Genomic DNA, 24,674 nt, shown 5'->3' on the forward strand with positions numbered 1-24,674 from the left:
CACCCTGGAAGGAACATGTGCCTAGCACACCTTGCTGACTTCCCTCTGGCGGATCGCACATGAGGGGAAAAGCACTGGGTTAGAGGTAAAAGTGATAAGAGAGGATTACAAACACAAAGGTAGTTAAACTTTACAAAAAAATTCTGATCTATACATTTTGGCTTCAAAAAGATGGTGATGGTGTGTGTGTGTGTGTCTGAGTATGTGTGCGAAATGGGGGAAAATACCGATGCATCAAAGTGGACAGGTCATTTTGTGGAATGTAATACTCAGAGATTATGAGAGGTAATAATTTCTGGCTGCCGTGCTTTATGCTAATGTAGCCGTCCTCTGTTGTATGCTTCTGCTGAGACAGCCACTTTATTCCTGCTTAATTTTCCCTCTGATGGTGGTGGTGGAGGCCTGGGTATCTACGGTCAGCTTTTACCAATTTAACTGGCTGCCACCACAGGCCATTATAAATTATTATTCTTATTTAGCACTTGAATCTACAATTTATTTCTTCCTTTCATGTTCTGTGAAATATAGTTATAGACTTAGGTCTAAGTTAGCTATGCTTCTTTGTTCTTATAAATCCAAATATATCATTAGAAATAAGCTAAACTTTTTTGAATGCTAAACATTTGTAATCTCTAAGACAGACTGGTAAGTTATCAAGGAGCTATATTCATTCATTCATGCATGTGTGCATTTATGCTTTTATTCGTCCATGCGTGCACTAGATTAGATATTTACTGAACACTCACTTTACACTGGGCAAAGTTTTAGGAATAGAAGATAAAACAATGAATGATACATATTGGGGGAGAGGTATTACCTAGAATGTCTAGAAAAAACTAGTCAGATTTGAGGAAACATACTTTCTTCATACTGATAAATCTCAATATAGTTTTTCTCCTCAATTATCCATAGAGCTTCATGGCAAAATCTTGCCTTCCCACCCCCCCCCTTCATGATTTTTTAGTCTGCCTTCTGGATTTCATGAAATAGTTTTTGCCTTTAGCGGGGTGGTATTTTAGTACTTTCTTTCTAATGTCTTAGAAAAAAAAAATCTATTTCTTACCTATAGTTGTTTTGGAATGTAGTAAATCATTGGAAATCTATATATGTATGAAAATTTTTACTGTAAAAATTCATATGCACCTGGATAAACAAAGGGTACTTCCTTTTCTGGATTCTAGATTATAGACATTTTTCAGAATTTCTTACAAACTCTTCTAGTTGCACTATTCCCAGTTGGTTAATTGGCTTTCTATTTCTGTGTTTCTTTCTTAAGAGTCTCTCTCTCTCTCTCTCTCTCTCTCTCTCTCTCCTGGAAGAAAGAGCAATTATAAGTTACTAGCATACAGCGGGTGATTATTCTTGTATCCTCTTGTGTCCCACCATTAATAATGGAGTAACTATAGATACTTAACTTCTCTGAGCCATGCTTCTTTACCTGTAGAATTGTGCAATATTTCCTGTGAATAATGAGATACTGTGTGTGTGTGGGGGGTATAGTAGCACCATATTGTTCATCTTGCCCATGTTGGTTCTTACCAGTCTTTTCTATGAATCAAGGCCTGCATCCCTTTTACCTGTTCCTGACTCCTGATGCTTCCATTGCTGCTGCCCACCTGCTCCCCCTCCAGTAGATCCTGACGCTTCTTTCCTGCTTGTCTATTACTCAGTATTTGGTTTTTCATACCTGGCATGTCTAAGTCATCACCAGGTAAGTCTTTATCTCTCATGTTGATCCTGTTTTGCCACAGACAAATCCAATTTTGATAGTAAGTCAGTGTACTTCTGGAAAATTTAGCTTTTGAGATAATTTTGATAGATAATGATGAGTAAAACAGCCTTTTGGCAGCCTTTAAAGTTCAGGCAAGGTGGTTTGCTGGTCAAAACGACCTTTTCTACTTTTTGCCGTAGTTCCTGGAATATCTTCCACATAGACTCATTCTTTGGCTCTTTAAGTTTCTTGCTATCTAGACTTTTCAACTAACCCTCAAATCCTCCAGGTTAGCATTTGAAATCATACTCAGTTGGCACCTGAGATGGGCTAAGCTAAGGTCAAGGTCTTGCATAAATGGAGCATAGCCTAAGGTTGGGTAGCAGAGGAAACAGGAAGAGAGAAAGCATCAGACACAATTCTATTCACTCATCGCAGTTCTGCCATGGGCTAGCCTCATAACCCTATGAGTTTTCCTAATGCCAATTATCTAAAAAAGCCTGGCTCTGTGTACCTCAGTAAGAGGAAGAGTCATAGTCATTTTCTGCCTGCTTCCCAAGGGTGAGGATGCCAACTGAGAGACTTGGTGACATCTTAAAGCAACATCAGGTGAAAATTAGGGAATGAATTTACTTGGAGCTTTAGGAAAGGAGTTCTGACTTTGTAGACTGGATTAAAGAGTCCAAAAGGAAGAGGGCAAAACATCACTTCAATTGAATAATTTGTGGCTGAACTGTGTGAACTTGTGGCTGTGGTATATTTATTCTTCCTCTTATTTTCCACATTGCATACAGTGGATGCGCTGGGAAGATAGAACTCCCTTATCAATTATTTCAGTATATTCTTTATCACTTTAGAAGAGGAAGCTTGTGTGTATTTTTTATGTAAATGTAATATCTCCCTGCTCCTCAATGCAACATGAACCATGATGCTGATCCATGGGATTCTCAGTTGGTGCAACATGTCAGAAATGCTGCACAAAATCCCGATAGTTGGCTGCAAAGTCTGCCCTGAAGATCAAAAAAAGGAGGCACATACACATCCTTAACAAGTGCTCAGCAGGTCTTTTGGGTTATATTACTCTCCTACAGCTGCCTCTCAGAAAAGGATTCCTCTACAAAGTACTTGGTAATGCCTCATACCTTTGGAGAACTCTTCTGGGCCTCTGTGTCAACTCACATTGCAGAGCCAACTGGAGTAATGAGCTCTCTGCAAAGTCACCTGGGAAGAGGACAGCCCATAGTGCTCACTTTATCTGGGATTTAAAATGCTTTGTTCTTGTTGAATTAAAGTATCCCAGCCATCCCGCCCTGGATGCATCCTGTCTTAGCTGATCTCATGGTTACAATACAAGAACAATCTCAGTTGAGCCGATTTTTTAATGAAAACATAATCCCCTATTTTAAACTTTTACCCTAACCCCCTAAAAAGTATATGTGTTCTTGCATATGATGTTAAAAACTGTTTATTTGCAGTTCCTTTTTGTTTGCAGCCTCATTGCATTTTTTTTTCTCTAATCCGTAGATATATGCTTCATCTCTTGGAAATAAAGCAAGGTTTTTTGTTTGCGTGTTTGTTTTTCCTAGTCGGGCGGTATCTTAGGGAAGTTGCTCGTGGCATTATCCTGGCTCTGGGTGTGCTGCCTGCCTTTTCATACATTCTCACCCCACCACACTTTTCTTGTAATGTTGCTGAGTCTGGCTAATTTAGATCCTTTCTCTAAGTTGCTTTCATTTCACTAAAGTTGAGAAAGTCTGATACTGTGCTCACAGAGCTGTTGAGTTTAAGAGCTCAGAGAAATGCTCCCCACTGAGATTTCTGGATGCCACAGTGGTGTCTGGAATAGGAAGCACATCAAAGTGCTTTTGGCAGCAAGTAGATGAGATTCCTGGCCACTCGTAAGATAACTTTTACAGCTCCAAATATCTTCACGATTCAATATTCAAAGAGTAGAAGGTAAAACATGTGTCTTACTTTTTATAAAGGAGAAAAACTTTTCCCACAAGCCTCCCAGCTACTCCTCAACCCCAAGTGGAGTTCCTCTTATATCTCATTAGTCAGACTGGGCATCTGGTCACCCTAAATCAATCACCAGAAAAGGAGAATGAGATTTCCACAGTTAGTGTAGCCCAGTCATGATCCATCTTTTGGGGCAGAGGCCATCTTCCTTACAGTATTACCTAATTCCTGAGTAAAATCTAAATTTAGTTAATAGGTAGAGAAAAACAGATATGGGGTTGGCAATCACAAAGAACATTTGCTACAGGAAAAATCATGAGTGGGTTTCTAGGTCCCTTGCCTATCATTTGCATATGTCTAAACAAAGTTTTCTATTTAGTCTGAGATATTTTCAAGTAACTATGTAGTTTCTTTGTTAGATCCTGTCCTGGACCTCAGTTCTCTCACTAAACTCAAAGAGAAAGGCATCAGAGAATGTAGGGAGTCATGGAGAAAAAAATGTAGGCAGAGGGTTGTCCAGAAAGAGCATCTTAATTCGGGTGACCATGTAACTTATAATTTAAATCAGGACACTTTTGAGAGTCTAAGGAGAGGATAGGAAAAATTCTGCCATGTCAATAGATGTAAATCATCGCAGGCAAGCCCAAATGTATGGTAAAATCAGGTTTATGTGATAGTCTATTTTGAAAATATTATGGAGAAGCTAATTTTTAAAAAGTTTTCTTAGATAAAGAGAATGCAAGATTTATTTAAAATAATGGGAAATTCCAAATTTATATGAAAACATTTTTACATTTGATTTTGTTTAAAATCCAAGTGTTATAAGACTTGGGAAAGTATGTCTATTTAAAAGGTACAGTGACTTTTTTTTTTTTACCCTCGCAGATCTTGTAAAACTTCTAGGATGAATTTGGGGAAAAATAGCGTATGTAATCAAAATATTGCATTTTTTTTTTTTTTGCTGGGAAACTATAAATATTTATCTTTTTTTCATCTCATGTTCATGCCAAGTCTTTCTCTGATTTCTTCTAACCTGCCAAGGCTTAACTATCAGTGATATTTTTATACTAAGGAGCTTTTTGGTCATTGGTGCTGATGGAAGCCTGAGAAAGAGCTTTTTGTGATGGAATAGTCAAAATAGAGGAAAAATAATCTACAGAGAAAATGTTTTCAAGCATGGGTGAAACATGTGAGAGGTTATGCCCTCAAAGAGAACATTCCAGGGTAAGCTCTTTCTCATGCGTAGTTAAATTTTGCCTTTTGCTTCTGTGTTCACGGAATGTTTTGTCAGTCACAATAAAGGAGAGCCTTTTCATTGACACAAACCACTGAATCTGTTTTAGTGAATGTGCTATGGTCCGTATGTATCTGAAAGAATAGGAAACACAAGTTGAAATTTAAGCACACTCGCATGTAGTATATGTATATTCAAAATTGAACATTGATGAGACAGGAACAAGAATTATTTTGAAAGCCCCAAATCATCTCTCCCTTCCATTCAATTTCTGCTATATACTAGTATAAATTTTTTATGAATAGTAAAGAGATTTGTATTTCCCTACGTTTTTAATCTTTAGTTTCTCCTTCAGGCTACTTAAAAACAGGATTCAATTTCTTGCTTTTCCTTATCGGTCAAGTGTGCCCTTTATTTAATGATTTAAGAATTGAAATTGATACTAAGACTTCTGGTCTATATATTTAGATTTTGGATCTTAGAAATGAGTAATTACTAAAAATCAACATTCTATCAAGAATGTAGCAGAAACCTCATATTTCTGAGTAAACCTCTATTGCCTTGTACGTAAAGGGGCTATTTCTTGGTCTGCTAATCTATGGGTTACATTCAGTCTAGGTTACCAGAAAGAATAGGTAGATGGTAAACAAGGCATGAAGCACTCTGTCATAGAACTCAGCAACCCAAAATGGGGACAAGAAACCCATCACTTTTGGGTATATTCAAAGGTCACTTTGTTAAATCATGTCATCTTCCCAGTATCTGGATTCATTACCTACAGGCTGCCTGTTACTCTCAGGGTCCTTTCTGTTTGGTCCAAAACCGAAGAGAAATAATTGGCTCTGGTGGTTTCATGTGAATGTTGAAATAGCAGCACTACTGCTCAAATATCCCCAGCAGCTCATAATTAATTATCTCCCTGATTTTCACATTTTTCCTAAGGGACAGGTAAGAAAGTGGGTACAGAGAAAACTTAATTCTCAGGTAGAAAATAGCAGATCCAACTCTCTTAAAACCTGTATGCTGGAAGAAATGGTTGTTTCCTCTACCTTCCTCTTGACATACAGCCAACAGCCCAGCCAGTAGCTGTCTAACCATGTCAAGGAGGGATTCAGGGCTGGTGCTTTCAGTGACCTCACTCCTTCTAGTGAGTGTCACACTATGGTACTTGTAGAATGAGTCTGAAGTTTAGCCTCACCATTTACATGTAAGAATCACTACTTCTTTTATCTCTGCAATCCAACTTTGTATCACCCTGGAGTTTCCTAACTTCTGGAATGGCGAGAAATTCAAAATTGGCTTTTCTTATAATGGGGTCATACCTGATTCTCTAGCTCGTGATGAAAGAAAAGCTTGAGGAAGAGAATAGTTCTTAGTTGGTGGTAGAGTCATGTTTATTGTTGTTCTTTTGACCCCAGGTGCTTTCGGCTGTGACCTCTGTCTTAAGTACTATTGTTCTGGTTTGGTTGGTGATGTGTGGTCAGCAGTGCTCTCAATGACCCCCAGCTGGCCTGCAGTAAACATCTCTTCTGTCCTGCATGCTGCATGGAAACAGAGCACCAGTCTCTGCCACCTCGATACCCATCGTGGTTGAATTGAGTCCCTCGAAAAGATGTGCCGAAGTCTCAACCACTGACACCTGAGAATGTGACCTTATTTAGAAATAGGGTTTTTGTATATGTGATGCAGATGTAAGTTAATATGGGCTCATATTGGAATAGGGTGGGTCCCTAATGTAATATGGCTGGCGTCCTTATAAGGAGAGGAAAAGAGACAAAAACACAGAAACAGACACACACAAAGATAAAGAGTGCCATAAGACACAGCTCACACAGAAAAAACACAGTGTGACAACTGAGGCAGAGATTGCAGTGCTGCACATACAAGCAAAGGAACACCAAAGATTTTTGACCACACCAAGAACTAGGAGAGAGCTTTGGGATTTTGCCCTAGAGCTTTCTGAGAGAACATGACGTGCTGATGCTTTGATTTTGAAATTCTGGTCTCTAGAACTGTCACAAAATAAACTTCAGTTGTTCTAAGGCACCCAGTGTGTCATGGCAACCTTAGGGAAAGAATACATTCCACCTTACGTTTCCTACCCCGTTACCTTTCCTCTGTCTCTCCCTCACTGAGCGTAATCCCTCTCTACTGAGCATTTGGGAACTCAATGTCGGCCGCTCTTCGTGGGGTTAGAGAGGATAAAGAAAAAGCTAGCACAATTTAGCCTTTTTCTTGAAATTTTACCCTATTTCAGGAGGCAACTTTGGTGGGAAAAAATAGAAGCAGCAAGAGGGTATTAACAGTCCCCAGGGTCAAACCACCTGACTCTGCTCACTCTGGCACGTGTTTCACATAGAGTATATCTTACAATCTAGACTCATCAGTTGTTTTTGGCAAATGTTTACTGAGTTCCTCCCATGTGCAAGGCAGGAAAGATGGTCCTAGTCTTAAGTGAGCCACCAATCCAGAGGAAAATAAAGAGTTACAGAGATGTATTTATAAAGTGTTTTGGGGACTCAGAAAAGGTGTAAGTAATTTTCGTAAGGAATGAATGGTGGTCATAAAAGTTTACTTAAAAGACATTTGTGAGCTGCATCTTCAAGGATGAGTAGGGTTTTGCCAGGAAGATTAGGAATAGATACTCTAAGACATGGAAATATGAAAAATTACATGGGAAGTTTGAAAAAGAAGGAATTAATTTGCACGACTAGATTATAGTGTAGGTGGTAAGAATAGTGGCAGATGAGGAAAAGGTCGATTAAGGCCAGATTGTAAAAACTTAGGAGTTGCTTACTATGGGCCAAGTCTTAACACTAGTTGTTTTTAATACATTATCTCATCAAATCTGAGAGGTAACTACCTGCATTACATAGTAGATGAACCTGAAAATTAACAGATACAGGTAACTTGTCCATCAAATTCAGATGTTAGATGGTAGAGACCATAGTTCAAGCCAAACCTAAATCTTAAGGCCTTGATCTTTCCACCACACTGTACTGCAGAGAGAAATGGGGAATGCATAGGGACTCTTGAGAAAAAGAATGGTGGTGGCATAGTCTGGGTGGAGGATGCCTCGGACATCCAGAGGCTGGATGCAGTATGGCTATGGCAATACAAGAAGGAGCTGCTGTGAGACTAAAAAGAGGAATCCTAGTGGAAAGAACGGAACTTATTTGCTCAAGTTTGATGATCAGTTTATGAAAAAAATAAAAACAAAAACAAAAACAAAAACTATTAATTTTAAGGGTCCTGGTTTGCTTCATGTTTTTTGAAGATGGTGCTATTTCCCGTGGTGACTTAGGGAGAGGAACATGTATTCTGTGAAAAACAGTGATGAGTTTATTTGTTGCTGCTTTGTGTTTTAAGTGCCTGGTGGAAGATGTCCAGTAGATAATCATAAAATTTGGTTGGGATTTCAGGAGGGAAGTCAGGGCTAGAGAACTATTTTTGATTGATCAACATGGTAGTTTAGCTGGAGTGACCTTCCTTGAAACATAAATCTCATTTCTATCATTAACTTCAACAATTACATGGAACTCTTAGGAAAAAAAAAAGACCTACTTCAACCAAGATCTGCCTCTGCCTACGTCTCTAGCCTCATCCTGAGGTTCATTCTTCTTCAGACTCGGACTCTATATTTTTCAGTTATCAGAGATATATGTGAGGCTCCTTTCCAACTCAGGTACCTCAGCTCAGAATGCACCCCGCAACATACATACATGTCTGTACACAAATACATGCACATACCAGTACACATATACAAATATGTGCACATGCATGCACACTGTCATTGTACACATGCACACACATGAGTATACAAACATGCACTTTGATTCATGCCTATACACTATGAACACACATAGTTGGCCCCTGCACGTGTGTGCACAAATGTGTACATACACACACACTTGCATACCTTTCACCTACTCGAGTCTAGCTTATTTCACAAGTGCTCAGCTGACACATCTTTTTATAAGGCAAGTCTTCCACGACCTCACAGTAGGACAGGTTTCATTTTCTTTTATGCCATAGCACTTATTGTGTTGTGTTGAGCAACTGGTGCTCTAATGTTTTTTTTCCCTGTTAGAATGGAAGTTCCACGTCAGCAGAAGTTTTCTACACATTTGTCTAGCCTCGATGCACACTGCACACTACCTGGCATAAGCGGGCAATATAACTTATAGACTGTGGGTGTACGTGGATGGATGGACGGATGAGGCTATGCGCGTAGATGACATGTACTGAGTGACCATGGAGGGGAAGAGTAGGCAGGACTTAGGATTATCCTCCATACTCCATAATGAACTACCAACCCACGTACTCTCTTCTCTGATAAAGATTCCTGTTTTGGTAAACCTCGAAGTCTATTCTTTCAAACTTCTTGACCTCTAAGAAAAAGCAATTTTCCATTTATGCCCTAGGTTACGTTGTATGGAAAATACAAGAGGAAAACTAGGGCTTTTCTATTAGTTTCTGAACTATCTCATTAGTTGCCATCAGTGTTGGAGTAATCGACTTCTCATTAAAACTTCTCATTAGATGGTTATTTTTCCCTTTTACCTTCTGGCATGGAATTCAGAACATTTAACTTATCATCACTTTCCTATTTATCGCTTAAAGAAAATTCACCTTTCCCCTAATTATCACATTCTGATTTTTCAGGGGTTTATAAAATTTTTAATCTTATGATAGGATTTTATTTTTTATTTTTTGATAAGCCTTTAGCAATTGATCCATCTAGCATTTCAAAGTGTGTTTTAGTGATACAAGGTATCCTTTCTTTAAGATTTTATTTTGCCAACACTCATTCATTGCATGGTATGAAGACAACATGCACTGAGTGGCTATGGAGGGGAAGAGTAGGCAGGACTCAGCAGTTTTCATGGTATTTCATGGCTAGGGCCAGTTGCGCATTTGATCAGAATACACTGAGACCAAAAGAGCAGTTTAATTCATTCTTAAGTAATGTGTTTTTGCCTGTGAACATTTCAGGCAACCTGAGTTATCAGGTATGTATTTTTAATTATAAATAAAACTGGATGAGAAAAGTGACTTGATCATGGCACATGTATGCCACCACCATGAAACATAATCCAATTTGATTGGTAGCATCACTTTCATTTATGAATAACATTTTAAATCTTATGCACAAGTATTACCTATACAAATTACCTCCAGCTGAAGAAAGAGCTTGCTTAGTCACAGTTGGGTTGTCTACCTTTTCATAAAAAAAATATCTTGTAGAAAGCTTCTAAACAAGAGAATAGGATGTTTCAGATGTAGGGGTGTGTGTGTGTGTGTGATTTTACTTGTAATATCTGTGTTAAAGAGCACTAAAACAATATGAATCACTGACATTAGAGTGTGCATCTGTTCATACAATAGAAAAGTCTTGCAATATGCATTAATACATTTCTTTTGTTGGTGTTTTAGAGTGATCATTCATTCCATTCTCCTGGCCCTTCCAAATTCCATACATTAATAAAGTTGCTTCAGAATGGTCTTCTTTAGTTTCCATCTTCTTTCCCAAGAACTTCCTCATGCCTCCCCAAATCTCAAATTCATACCCAGTCTCAAGCACAACTGGACACCTTCCTTCTCTCAGTACAAGAAAGAGAAGATTGCTAAAGAGCTAAAACTACTTAAAAACTTAACAGAAAAGCCTGCGTCAGAGAACCATTGGAGAAATATAAGTTTCTAATTATAACTGGCACCAGAGAAAATACTAAAGCCAGAGGCAGGTCCACAGTGGGGAAAATAATGGATTTAAAAGAAATCATTTCCTCCTTATGATAATATTATCTTCATTTCTTTAATCTAGTTTTTTTCTTCTTCCTCCTCCTCTTCTATTATTATTGATGTTGTTGTTGTTATTTTCTTTCTTGCCTTTTCTCTTTCTAGCCTACTTGATTTTAAGCCCCCTGGAAGACAAGTGTTGCTTCTGTCTTTAACACCACTATATACCCAATAATTAGCACATAGCAGATTCTAAGTAACTATTTGGAGACAGACTGTTCTTTCTATAGTTTTTCTTTTTTTTTTTTTTTAGATTAGCATTTCTCCCCATTTTCTGACCTCCAACCTTCTTTCTTCCTCACCAATATGTCACCATAGACGTTCTTTTCCTGTGACGTCGAGGTCAGTAAATTTCAGGTCTGTCACCCCTAAATGGGCACCAGAGGATGATGGCCCTGGATAATGGTAGGAAGTCAGATGAGGGGAGACAAATACGTTGGAAACGTATCTTAAGAGTTGGAACCTATTTGGGGAGTGTACATAAGAAAAAATAAAACACTCAAAAATATGAGCAAAAAGGGAAAAATTAAAACTAATTTTAGAAAGTAATGCATTTTCATTCGCTCTTGCCACATGATCACTTTATCTTCCATGCCTCTGAACACATTCTCTAATTACAACAAAGAAACTTTAAAATATCTAATACCTTTGTAAAATTGCCATTAAATTTTGGAATACCATGTGAAACTTACCATAATTGAGAATATATAATAATTTACTATAAAGAGCGTTCTTTTATTAAGGATAATCGAAAGGCTTATGAAATTCACCAGATAGAATATCTCTATGCACAATAAGCAGGAGATTCAAGAGAAAGTATATAGGAATGAGCTCTTATCAGTGAATACAATTAGTTAATATAGTGTATTTTTATATCTGTTCCCAAATCAAAATGGATCTTGAAGTCTAAGTTTTTATTTTCTAAAACATGATTTAAAAAAAGTATAGACTATTGGTAGATAGGGAGAGATAGAAATATATAGTTTAGACAGATAGAAAAAGCAACATATACATAGATATTGTTTCCTTTATGCAGGTATAGAAAGTAAAATAAAAGTATACTGACTAATGAATCAGTATTCTGTGACTAATTCTGTTACTAATAGCTTATATTATTCTGCTGATTTGAGCTAACAAGTCTCTTCAACTCAAGGACTGGAAAAATTATTTAATACAATTTTATTATTTTACTGACGAGGCCACTAAGGGCCTCAGTGAGCAGAGAATGCAGTACACCCACTGTGTGAAGGTGATTCCCAATGCAATGAGTCAAGAGAGGGAATTTATTTATCTTTTCAACTCATCTTTTTTTTTTTCTATTTTCCAGCAGCTTATTGAGGACCTTATTTTAGGACAGGCAGTGTGCTAGTCATTGAGGATAGAGACAAATGGCCAACCTGTTCCCTGACATCAAGGATATTAAATTCTGTTGATAGAGTCTTGCAATATATACATACATGGATATGCAAATAAAATAATGATGGACTGTCACCAGCCCTACATTGAAATTAACGGGGTGATGTGATAGATGATAATTGGCTTTGAGGAAGAATATATAGTGTGTTTCTCTCTGAGAATACTGAATTGGATACATGCAGGCTGAGAAGCAGCCAGCCATGTTCTGAGTATATGGCCTTTGAGGAGGATTAGTGCTCCATGAAGAGTAAGGGTTCAGTGGTTAGAATAGAGAGAGCAAGAAGGGTAGAAAGAAAATCAGTAAGGATGCTGGCCAAACTCTGCAGAGCATTGAAGGCCGTGGTATGCCATTAAGATGTAATTTCTAAAAGTAATAGAAAACATTGGTGGTTTTACTTGAGAGAATGACTTACTGATTTAGATTTTGAAAGGATACTCTAGCTGCTTTATGGAAAATGGATTGCAGGAGACGGGGACAGATAGGAAGGGAGAAAATTCCTTAGGAGGCTTTAAATAAGGAGAATGGAGAAGAGTAGATGTGCTGGAAGTATACTTTTAGGGTAGAGTTAACAAAATGTGCTGATAATTCATGGATAGGGAGCTAGGGGTAGGAGTAATGGAAAGGGAGACACTGAGAATGTCTCCTCGTTTTGACTTGCAAGGCTGAGTGGACGGTGGCAGTGTTTACTGAGATGGAGAAGACTGGGGTAGGAATAGAAATGTGTTTTATTAGCCTAGAATTTATATTCGATTTGACTTGGATTCTCTAATACAAATCAAAAAAAAAAAAAAAAAAGATTACGTCTCACCTGGAGCTAAAATATAGTTTATTTCAGTCAGGACAAATCTGAATGTGCCAGAGAAAATCATGAAATATGAATGATATCTTCTCCTTGTATCACAAACAAAACAGTAATTTTCATAGTGGTTGAAGGTCATCTTGGGAACTATGTGAGGTGGTAGGATTTGTATATATGGAAATGACAGCGGATATGTGTCACTGTATTGCAAACATGTGTGTGTGTGCGTGCGTGCGTGTGTGTGGCAATGTTTAGAAGGACAGGATGTCCATATGAGCTTATAAAAGTGGATGCCCTTGGATTGGGTGGCAGTTTAAGATAGCCCTATATTTCAAGATTGATCTTTATAAAACCTGAATTATTTTTTTTTTCTAAACCATTTTCAAGAAGAGTATTTTATGTGAATACTCATGGAATAACAGACCAGTTCTCTTTTGCCTAGAATGAAAATCGCCTGTTATACATTCATCATCAGTAAATATTTTGGAAACTTCAAGAATACATTCATCCATATTGGCCTCAGACTTTACTGTCTGACAGATATAGTAAAGCACTCACCAGAAACCATATATTAGCCAGATATGTAAGACATCAAACTGAAAGGTTACATAACAGCTATGAAGGGCATAGTTGCTCTCACAGTTCTAAACGTTAAGGAGGTCTGTTTGAAACTTGAAATAAAAACTAATATATAGCAATCTTAAACTGTCCATATCCATGATGATCACACTGCAATATAACAAATGCTTCTGAATGGCACCGAAAGCGATACATTTTTTCCCTAAAATGAATCAGTTCTCTGTTTCTAGCTTAATATAACACCATAATGTACATATACTCCAAAACACTTCAGGGGAGGGGTACCTTTTATTTTCTCCTTTGGAGATGGAGAGGTAATTTGTGGTGTAGAATAGAGAGAAGAGAAATGGGAAAATTATATTATCTACCCTGCTGTGAGAGAACTGGGAGAAAACTTGAAGAGAACCAATGTGGAGACATCATTATTGGGCTAAATTAAAACTCTAAATCTCTAACTTTTTGAGATTGGCGCTTTGAAGCATCCTTATTTCCCTTGTAATCACTCTCAAAAATAACCTACTTGCTAGGGTGGATGACATGATCATTTTTCTTTAGGTAGAATGTACTATTTCAATGTCCAAAGACATTTTTTTTTTTACGTGATATTCAGTGAGTATCATATTAATTAAATTGACTTGCAGTCTCTTCCTGGTGTTTATTAACAAGACTATGGCATGGTTGGTGGCTTCATCTGAGCCTCACCCAGTGTCTTTTAAACTAGTTCGGGGTTGCCTCACCCACCGATACTTTTAAACTGATTTGGGGTTGCCATGAAGTTTGTAGCTTTAAAAAATTAGCCTACCACTTTATCCAGAAATGAGGATTCATCTCACAATAGCTTGATAATTGTATCTCTTACTAATGTATTTCTTTCTTAATATTTGTTCTATAAGCAAAGGTTTGGGAGTAATTTTCTTCAAAAGTCTGGGGAAATAAAAGAAATGTCTTCAGCAGAAGCAGGAAGGTTAAGAAACTTGGCAAAGAATAAGCCAGGGTCAGATTATAGGCAGAGCTTCCCTTTTAATGCCATGCATGAAAGAAATGGCCAGTTAAATAGATCGTCCCCCAGCTTGTGGGAATTTTGCAACACCTTGCTCTAAGATCTCACTGGCTTTGGAGTCCTGCCTAGATTTGTTAAAAATTTTTTTCTCTGTCAGTTGTTCTCTCTCTTTCACACACTACGTATTTTTTGGATGGCCATTTTAGTAACTGTACTCAATGTTTTTTTGTGTGTTTTTTAAAACCATCTAGCCTCATTTTCCTGTATGTAGGGCTTTAAGGAGATTATTAAATGGGTTTGCAAGTACCATCCAGTTATGCTGGAGTGAATTTAACCTTGAGAATAGCATTGGCTCACATTCCCAGTGCCTACAAAAAAAGCATGCGAGACCAAATCTCTATGAGTCTGTAGTTTTCTATAAAAAAAATAAGATATGAAAGGCTTTTGAAAATCAGGCAGCATGGCTAATAAGATGTATGAAATAAAAATTCCTACCTTTCTTTTATTTGGCATTATGTTTGTAGGTAAAGTCAAAGGATATTGTACTTATAGTAGACAATTACATGTATATGGTTCCATTATTCTAATTTACCCAGTTTTGTTGCAATTGGAAAAATTTTGGAAAAGTAGCAATAACTAATATCCAAACAGCTATTTTCGGGACACAAACACAGAAAAGAAAGATAGCTTGAAAGTTTTAAGAGGGTTAAAAGAAGGCAAATACAAAACTGTGAAGAGAACACGTTGGGGGCAACTCACGTGAACTAATGGTGGGGGCTGACTTTCAACCAGGATTGTCCTCTGTGCCCTTTAGACCCACCCTTGTGCAATGTAAAATGATATTCAGTAATAATGCTGCCTTCAAAATGAACTGAGCTGTCTTCTATCAGCTAGAATGTAAGTTCCATGAGGGTGCTAATGTCATTTTTACCTTCTTTATTCACTAATTTGAACCAAGTGCTTAGAATGGTGCATAGTGTGTATTAGGAACTTAGTACTTATTTGCTAACAGGAAGAATGCATTGGGTACTTGTTTGGATGACAAGTAGTATGATAGTAGTTTGGTTAACCGCATTGTATTAAGGTCAACTTCCTGGTTTCGATCTTTGCCCTTTGGTTATGTAAGATGTTAACATAAGGGGAAGATGAGTGAAGGGTATCTGGGACTTCTACTATATTTACAATTCTCTGTTAATTGGGAGTTATCTCAAAAAAAAAAAGTTGATGTAGGAGATTGAGAATGGAAGAGGAAGAAAGAAAAAAGAATATGAAGGCTAAGAACCCTCAATTCTGGAGGAGTACAAAAAGACAAGTATGAGTTAAAGGGGCAGGAATTAAGTGATATGAGTACAAGCAATTTGAAGGACTAAATAGACTTTGGCTGCTAACTGTTCCTGGAACCATAAGGAAATCTCAAATATTTTCCACCAGGAGATATCATCAGTTCTTACCTTTCACCTGTGCTGCTTTTCCCAACAGCTCACAGCCCTGAATCCTAAGTCCACCCTCCCTTTGTAGCATTGTATTAACAAGTATTCAGATACTAGAATTTAACTGTAATTTCTTGTGTAATCACAGGCTCAAAAGAACACTAGAAAAAAAAGGAGAGCTTTGGAAAGGAAAAATGGGCAGCCATTAGTATTATTTTGTGAAGGGAACAAATTTAACAGGTTAATCTGTCCTCAGTGTTCTCAACAATTTGTTCCCCATAATGGAGAAAGGAGGACTAATTTGTGCATGCCTAAGTTATCTATCTAAAACTTTCAAAGCCAGAAATCAAAAGAAGTTATAGTTCATTTTAAGCAATATCCACAAAACCTAATATAGTCTACTTCTGAGTAATCATTTAATTATGGTATTCTATCATTTTATTTTTAAAAAATACGCTGAGTACATACAAATGACTAAAATATCAACAGATTCTTTCTTCCTACGCATAACCATTAATCTTAAATGTTCCAAGAGAAGATGTTTAAAAAGTAACTCTTTGCAGCACTAGTACTTCTTCCTGTAGCTGCAGGCCCCTTTTCTTCCCAATCCCCTACTTTCTTCCTTTTATTTTCTCTTGTCACCTTGTGGTTATGGGTAATCCAGCACGTAGGAGTGGATTGGTAGGGGAAGGCATGAAGGATGCATTTTGCATTCACTTGTATATCAGCCTCGAAGCCAGGCTGGCAGCAATATTGTGGACAATGGATCTTTCAAACAAATCGACTGTTGTCTGTTCCTTCCTTCTGTAATTTTTGGCAGAGCTCTCTGTTACGTGTTTGGATTCTTGAAACTTTGAATGAATAAACTAGGACATGGTATTAATGTAAAGAACTGGCATCTTTGTTGACTTGTTCAACAGACTATGTGTATAGAAAAGCAAAATAAGCACTTTCAGAAGTGTTGTACACACATGTCTCGGTTTGGAGAGTTTAAACAATGTAGAATGCAATGCCCTGGAGAAAGCAAGGCTCATCTTTGGACTCTATAAAGTTTAGTTTCTGAATAAATATATTCTATTGGCCATAAATGAATAATATGTGAGCAGTTGCATGTAAGATGCACATCTCTTAGCCTTTGGATCAAATATAGAACAAAATACATAGTGATACTGTTAAAGGTAAATTTCTTGGGCTGAAATGTTATGAGATTTATGGTTAAACTAGGTGAGCCTCTCTTTGTAGTAGGATGGCAGTAATTCAAAATATTAGGCAAAATTAGAGTTTAGATGCAAATTGCACACCTGCAGAGACTAGGCATTATAACATAAAATTCACATAGTACAACCCAGTGATAAAATGAGTTGTTCTCAGTAGACCAGGGTTTCTCAGCCTCAGCATGGTTGACATTTCATGTCAAATAATTTATTGCTAGAGGCTCTTCTGTGCATTATAGGATGTTTAGCAGCATCCTTGACCTGTACCCACACGATGCCAAGTGGCACCCCCCTCCACTTGTGAAATAAAAACATGTTGTCAGATGTCTCTTGCTAGGGGCAGGGGAGTTGCCAAAAATCATATTTGAGAATGATTACAACAGGCCAAGGCATGGCCCATATTGACCACGAGGAAGTTGTATATTCTTACAAAATGATTTCCTATTTGTACCAAAACTATAAGCAGTATGCCAGAACAGTCTACCTAGAGGCCTCATTGTGCAGTGGACTTTGAAAGTCTCAGCCATGTGAGCAAGAGTGAGTAGACAGAGTGGCCGGTTGCCCAACTTGACTGACCGCCTTCCTCCATCAATTAACCTCTCTAGCCTTAGTAGCTTCGATCTCTAACCCTTCATTGACTTTTTTTCCCCTGACCATGGAATGAATTGTCTCCTTTATCCCAGAGCAAAATCAAAATGTCTCTTGACAATGCAAAGGTTTAAAATTACTGTATTTTCTCTCTTCACGTCATGACTAATTTCTTAGAAAAATAGTCTTCAATGCCTGCCTCTACCTCCTCACTGCCCACTTTCTGGAACACATCCCACAATTCGCTTTTTTTTCTGTATCACTACTAAAAGTGGTCCCCCAAATGCTACAATTCAATATTCAAATGAGCACATTAACTGAACTTTTCCTAAGTTCATCTTTTTTGACTTTCATGCAACTTTTGGTTGTCTCGATCACTGGTTCTTAAACTTTATCATGTCTCAGACATTTTTTCTTTTGTTTTTGTGTGTGTTTAATTATTTTTTAAATTTACATACAGCAAAATTTACTCTTGCTGGTACACAGTTCTATGAGTTTTGACAAAGGCACAGTCATGTAACCACCATTTCAATCAAGATATGAACCACCACTCCCTCCCCAGTTCCATCATGCTGCCCCTTTGTCGTCAGACCCGCCTCCCACCCTCAGCCCTGGCAACTATCGATCTGCTCTTCATCCCTATGCATCTGTCTTTTCCTGAATGTCGTGTAAATGCAATTTGAATCTGGCACCTTTCATTAACATAATGCATTTGGGATTTATCCACGTTTGTGTATCGGTAGTTCATTTCTTTAAAAAACAAAAACAAAACAAAACAAGAAAAAAACACCTGCAGCACCTGGTATTCCTAGGTGTTCTCCCTTCTAAGTAGTAGCCAGGCCTGACCCTGCTTAGCTTCCGAGATCAGACGGGATCAGGCACATTCAGAGGGGCATGGCTGCAGACCTAATTCATTCCTTTTTAATGCTGTCAGTCTTCCACTGTGTGGATGTACCAAAGGTACATCTGGCATTTACTCTTGGCATTTAAATCTGTCATTACTCTTGAATCCCAGCCTAGATTTCCAACTGCTTATGAACATCGTCTGGGTAAGCCACATGCATCTTAAGCTTAATTTACTCAAACTAAACCTAATCTCATAGTAAGAGACTTTCATATTTCCACTGGTGGTAATCACCATTTGACAGTTCACTAGGGGGAAAACATTTAGCATCATCTTTTTCTAATCCTTCTCCCTTCCCTTTATAACCAACCAAGTGTACATTATTGGTGTGTCTTTGCCCCTTTAGACATTCATAACTTCTACAAGTGCTAAAAGAGTATTCTTTTAGAAGGGAAGTATAAAATCAGTTGTATGCTTCAGAAATATCACTCTGGCAGCAATGTAAGAAATTCACAGATATTCAGGAAAATCAAAGGAGACACTCACCATCCCATTTGAGATTAGCTATCATTTTGATTTTCCAGGAGAAAATATGTTTCATTATTCCCAGGAAAAGCAAGTTATCTACCTCTCTAGAACTTAGTCCAGTATTGCTTGGAAAAAAGTACTATTCTGGTGTGTTATGCTTCAGACAAATAAATCATCTGAGAATTATATATTCTCACAAACTTAATGTTTGCTTTATAGGAAGCCACCATATATTTTATTCCATGATAGAATGTCATATATATTTTTCCTGTTACTAGTACTAATAGTATCAATAATAATAGCCATCAATTTTTGAGCACTTTCTAAGGACTAGACCAAGTATTTTGCATATATATATATACATACACACACACACACATACACACATACATACATACATACATACATACATACATATAAATATATATAAAGAGTGAGATTGATAATAGATATAAGTATAGAGATATATAGACATAGTAAGCCCATAGGGGTATAATCTGTTATTGTTCTATTATGCATCTATGTAAACTAAAGGTTAAAGAGGATAACAAATACACTAAAGGTCACCTAGATCATAACTGGTAGAATTGGGATTTGAAGATAGGCTGTCCAAAAGCCAAAGTGATGCGTCTCCAAAAGCACAAAATTTAGTTGCTGTGAGGATGTGGTTCTTGGAACCTGGTCTCCATGAATAACCAGCCCCATCCTCCACAGAATCTGAGACCTGGGTGGAGAAGGAAAAGCCATCCAATTCAACTTTGTGCCTCCAGAGGCTGGTGGGGGTAGTTCTCCATTAGTGAGAGAAGCTGTGCAGCTGGCTAATGGAAGGGGACACAGAGAAGAGCTTTTCTTTGTGAGAGTTCATTACAGAGACATCTGTCGACTTCTAACTTTCTGCTGTATACCCTTTTTCTTTCATAGCTTTCATTTCTAGGCTGTAATGGGTGCAAAATTACTGCAGCATTTTTTCCTGCTAGGCTGACCCCGTTATACACACCACACTCATAAAGCTCTGGCTCAGTTTCTGTTCACATGTTCAAGTGTCCTGTGAGGTGGGGAGGTGCAAGGCTTGGCCACAGTTGCAGGGGGACTGCTTCATTTTGAAAACAAGGATCTCATTTTTTCTTATCGCTGAGTAATAGTCCATTGTATATGTGTACCACATCTTCTTTATCCAGTCATCTATCAGTATTATTGAATTACACACTTGAAACCTATATAATTTTATTAGCCAATGTCATTTTAATAAACAAACAAACAAGGAAACCTTTCTCCTGGACGTTATTTTGATCACTGATGCTGATGGAGTAGTGCCTACTATGTCCCCCTTAATGGTGTATAAGGAGTCTTTAAATGAATTGTCAGGTCAAGTGCCAGGAAATCATCATTTCACAGGCAATAGTTAGAGAATTTGGGGGAGACTTTATTTTCATTTCAACATCCATTTGTCTTCATAATATTTTGCAAAGACACAGCAAAAGATATACCAGAATGGGTATTCAATGGTTACTAGTGATAATCCTTTTTGGAGAACATGAACAAATTGGTTTTGGTAATAATCTGCACACTTTTATCTACTGGAAGATGCTGATATTTTTACAGTCAAAAAATTGTGTGTTTACTCTTTTCTAGGTACCTTTCTAAGCACTAGAGATATATTAGGGAACAAGACAAACATGGTTTCTATCCTGGAGTTTGCATTCTAGTAATATTTGTCAGAAAGTAGCCACATGTGTTTCTAAGCTCACCCTTTCTCATGTACGTATATAGTGTGTATTATGTATATACATATTCATATATATTATATCATTTATAGGTTTCTCACATATTCTCTACTTTAGCCTATATCTCTCACCATAATTTCACACATTTCAATAAACATTTACATATATATTTATATACATAATATTTACATATTATATACATATATATTTATGTATATAAATATATATGTAAATGTTTACATATATGTGTATACACACATATAATATATGTGTATATTTTAGATATGTATATATAATATATATGTAATATAAAATATATATGTAATATATACATATATATATGTATTATAGTCTTCACGGGGAGAAGGACTTGATGGAAATAAGGTACTAACTACAGAAGGTACAGAGCATCTTTTCTTTTAATATAATTGCAAAAATAGGAGTGACATTGGTCATCAGAACATATTTACATTTTACTACCAAGCTAGTAAAAAGGACCGTGGGTCATTGGCATGTTCTGGGTCCTAGAAGCTGCAAACAAAATGATCATTTAGCTGTCCCTAAGGAATTTTTTTACATTCCCTGAACTCATGGACTTTCTTTTTGATATGTGTCTCTCAAAACTATGTGTAGCACTAAATTCTGAGCTACTATTTGCAAAGCTACACAGACATAATGTTAGAGGTAGCAGATGGGTGGGGGAAAGGCTAGTGGGGAGAAAAGCGTGTTTCAGGTCTTGGGCAGCATTTGTCAGAAGCCAGCTATTAACCTGTCAGCATCGGACAGATTGAAAGAGACACTTCTTAAGGTGAGCCCTCTAAGAAAAGGAAAATAAGAAAAAGTCATTGTTGGGTTGACAGGGAAATGATCCCGCCAGGGTCTAGGCTTTGCCTGGAGAGGAAATGTTCCCAACACCTGGGTGTGTTCTTAGAAGACGAGAGTTTATGTGGTGAGGTGTCGATGTGGAGGTAGTGATAAACAGTGAATAAAGGAAACTCTCTTTTTAGGTTTTCTTGACCAAAGAAGCAAAACCATTTTAAAGATGGAGGGCACACATTTTAGTGAAATAAGGAGGGGCTGACTAGTGCTGAGACCAAGGTATGTCTACAGTGAAATGGTGACCCCCCATCTCAGTGGGGAGCACAAATTGTCTCCAGACATAGGTAGGAAAAAATATAAATAAGGACTTTTATTAACAAAACCATGCCCTTATTTCTGAACTTGGTGTCATTATTTTTCTTTCTTTCTTTCTTTTTTTTTTTTAGAGAACACCAGTTGGTTTTTATTTTGCTCACTTAAGTTTTAGCATAAAACTGAGTTCATCAGATATTTCTTGCTTTCCATTTTTTGGGGACACAGTAGGCCTGCACTTCCTGAAACTTCCTATTTTAACAGCACCATGTGATCATTTCAGGCCAATGAGCTGTGAAGGGAGGTGACATGTGTTTCTTCCAGGTCAAGCATTTAAATGTTGATATGAGATCCTCTAAAGCTTTTCTGTCTCCTTCTCCAATGCTACCAGCCATCTTCAGATAGTGACCATTCCATTAGCCTGGTCCTTGGATGAGGATCAAGGCAACACACAGCAAAGCCTCCAGTACACTCACAGCAGATAAAAACAGATCTTTATTATTTTAAGCGGTCAAGATTTTTGGCTTGTCACAGTAGCATAACCTGGCCTGTTATAATGGACATATTTTTTTAGACGTAAGTGTAAGGCATTTTATATTTCAAGGGATTCTATCTTTCTTAATGAACAGAGGCAAAGAATTTGTATAATGTTATGAACCTCTTCTCACAATCCAGGTTACCACTGCACTGTGGGGTTTTCCTTAAGGACGTTTTGTTTATGCTAGTCGTGGAAGACTTAAAGCCACCTTAAGATTGTAATGCTAATAGGGATATGACAAAATCGCTTTACTGTATTAGTAGATATCTTAGTATTCTAGGGACTTTTATGCAGAGAGAGAGAACCAATCACTACTGTCTATACTTTGTTTAAATGCTTTATTTGTTTAAATCATATCTCTAAAAAGCCAAACTTTAAAAACTAAATTTTTCTTTATGAGATAATTAATTCCTCTTAAAGTTTTAAGCTTTAGTTCCATATTTTGTATGGCTGATTTTTTTTTAGAACATGTTAAATACTTTAAAATATATATGTTTGCACTTAACTGTCTACTCTTAAACTAAAATCTATAGTAAATCATGAGTTTTATTCATTTTATCATTATTCCTGTACCCGTTTTTATATTTTCTAGGATTATATATCAATGCCTGGCTGATATATTAAATATAGTTGCTTCTCAAGGTGAATCACATCTGAGCTGCTGGTCAGCAAGCTGAGGTTATATTTTTTAATCATTAAATTAATGTTTAAGGACATACTGCCTTCACAAAAGTCCGATTTTTTTTTTTTTTTTTTTTGCAAATTGCTGTCTCTCTCCAAAGATATTTTTAAAAGTTACACTTGGCAACATTATATAAACCATGTTCATTATTAGATATTGTTCTTTATTTAGCATTATTAAAAACATATATTCTTATAAACAACTTATTAAAAGTTGAGAACCATCTGGCAGTTTCACCTCCCCACCTCCCCAGAGATGAGGGTGAATCCAAGTAATTATTTCTCCTTAGCTTGTTAGATTAATGTGTCATTTGAGATTGCACTGGCGAGTCCTTTTCTACAAGGTTATTAGGTGTAAAGCCCAGAGCTGGCTAACCTTATCTGCTCTTAGTAAGCATCTTCCTTCTTTTTTCTTTTTATCAAGACTGTTTGATGTATTTTTTTTTTTTTACTTTTATTCACAATTCTCAACTTACCCAATAGTAACACGGCCACACAAATACTTTATAAACAGGCATCTAAGTAAAAACTAAAACAAAATGTATGTGCACATATATTTTAGTTCTCCCCTACTTATTGAAATCGATAACAATTAAATATACTTTATTATGTTCATACTTCTTTTATATTACAACTGGAATATATGGGAATATAATTTATATTAACTTTTTTTAACTCTGAACTTTCATACACCTAGTGTGTTTTAATCAACAATAAAAATATTAAGCAATTTTTTCATCAATCTTATTGAGTGTTCAGATTATCCTGAGCTGGCCAGTAGGATCACCTCTGTCCTTTCAGCATTTTCTTTGATATTTTTGGGCTCCTACTTGTGTCCTGGTAACAACAGACATCTTAGACCCATGGAGATTATTTCCCGCCCTAAGACATAAAATTAACAGAACTACAGAGAATGTTGCACACATGAGTGTTGATTGTACGTGCAAATGTCCCTTGTTCTTGACACTTTAAGTAATAACAAATCTGAAAAGTATATTTATTTTATGGTCACATATTGACACTAATTTTTTCCTACTATAAGGGAATAGCTTTAGGTAATTTTTCTTCAACTTGTTGATTTCCACTTATGATTTTCATTCAAATGATCAGTACACTATAAATATCAAGGGATGTTTATGACAGGGTCAGATGGGAAAATCAGAGTGTAGATAATAAGCAGGTAAAGTACGAGGTGATGCTCACTAAGTGTGTGTGTGTCACTGAAGAAAAGCCTGAAAGGATCTACTCTAAGATTGATTTATCCTCCTCACTTGGCTTTTTAATAACTCTAGTTATTGTTCAACAAACATGCTGGATCTTGTATATAAAACATGTTCATAAAATCTCAAAAACTGCTTATTTTTTATAACCAGGTGATATTTTGCATTTGTGTCCATAGTTTCCCTTTAGAATGAGGAGGATTCTAGGTAATCTTATTGTATTATATTTCTACTTCATTGCATTGCTCTCTGGAGGGAAAATTAACAAGAAAAGACTT

At 36.9% G+C, this 24,674-nt stretch overlaps 1 protein-coding gene and 1 pseudogene across 28 annotated transcripts in view; one reads left to right on the forward strand and one right to left on the reverse strand.

Moving 5' to 3' along the window:
• Nucleotides 1–24,674, forward strand: part of NRXN3 (neurexin 3) — a 1,418,420-nt gene that overhangs the window by 788,237 nt on the left and 605,509 nt on the right. The gene's annotated exons all lie outside the window — the stretch shown is intronic.
• LOC118601525 lies at nucleotides 18,518–18,636 on the reverse strand (annotated as a pseudogene).

The sequence above is a fragment of the Rousettus aegyptiacus genome, unplaced genomic scaffold (genome assembly GCF_014176215.1).
Source record: "Rousettus aegyptiacus isolate mRouAeg1 unplaced genomic scaffold, mRouAeg1.p scaffold_m13_p_3, whole genome shotgun sequence".
Classification (NCBI taxonomy): Eukaryota; Metazoa; Chordata; class Mammalia; order Chiroptera; family Pteropodidae; genus Rousettus; species Rousettus aegyptiacus.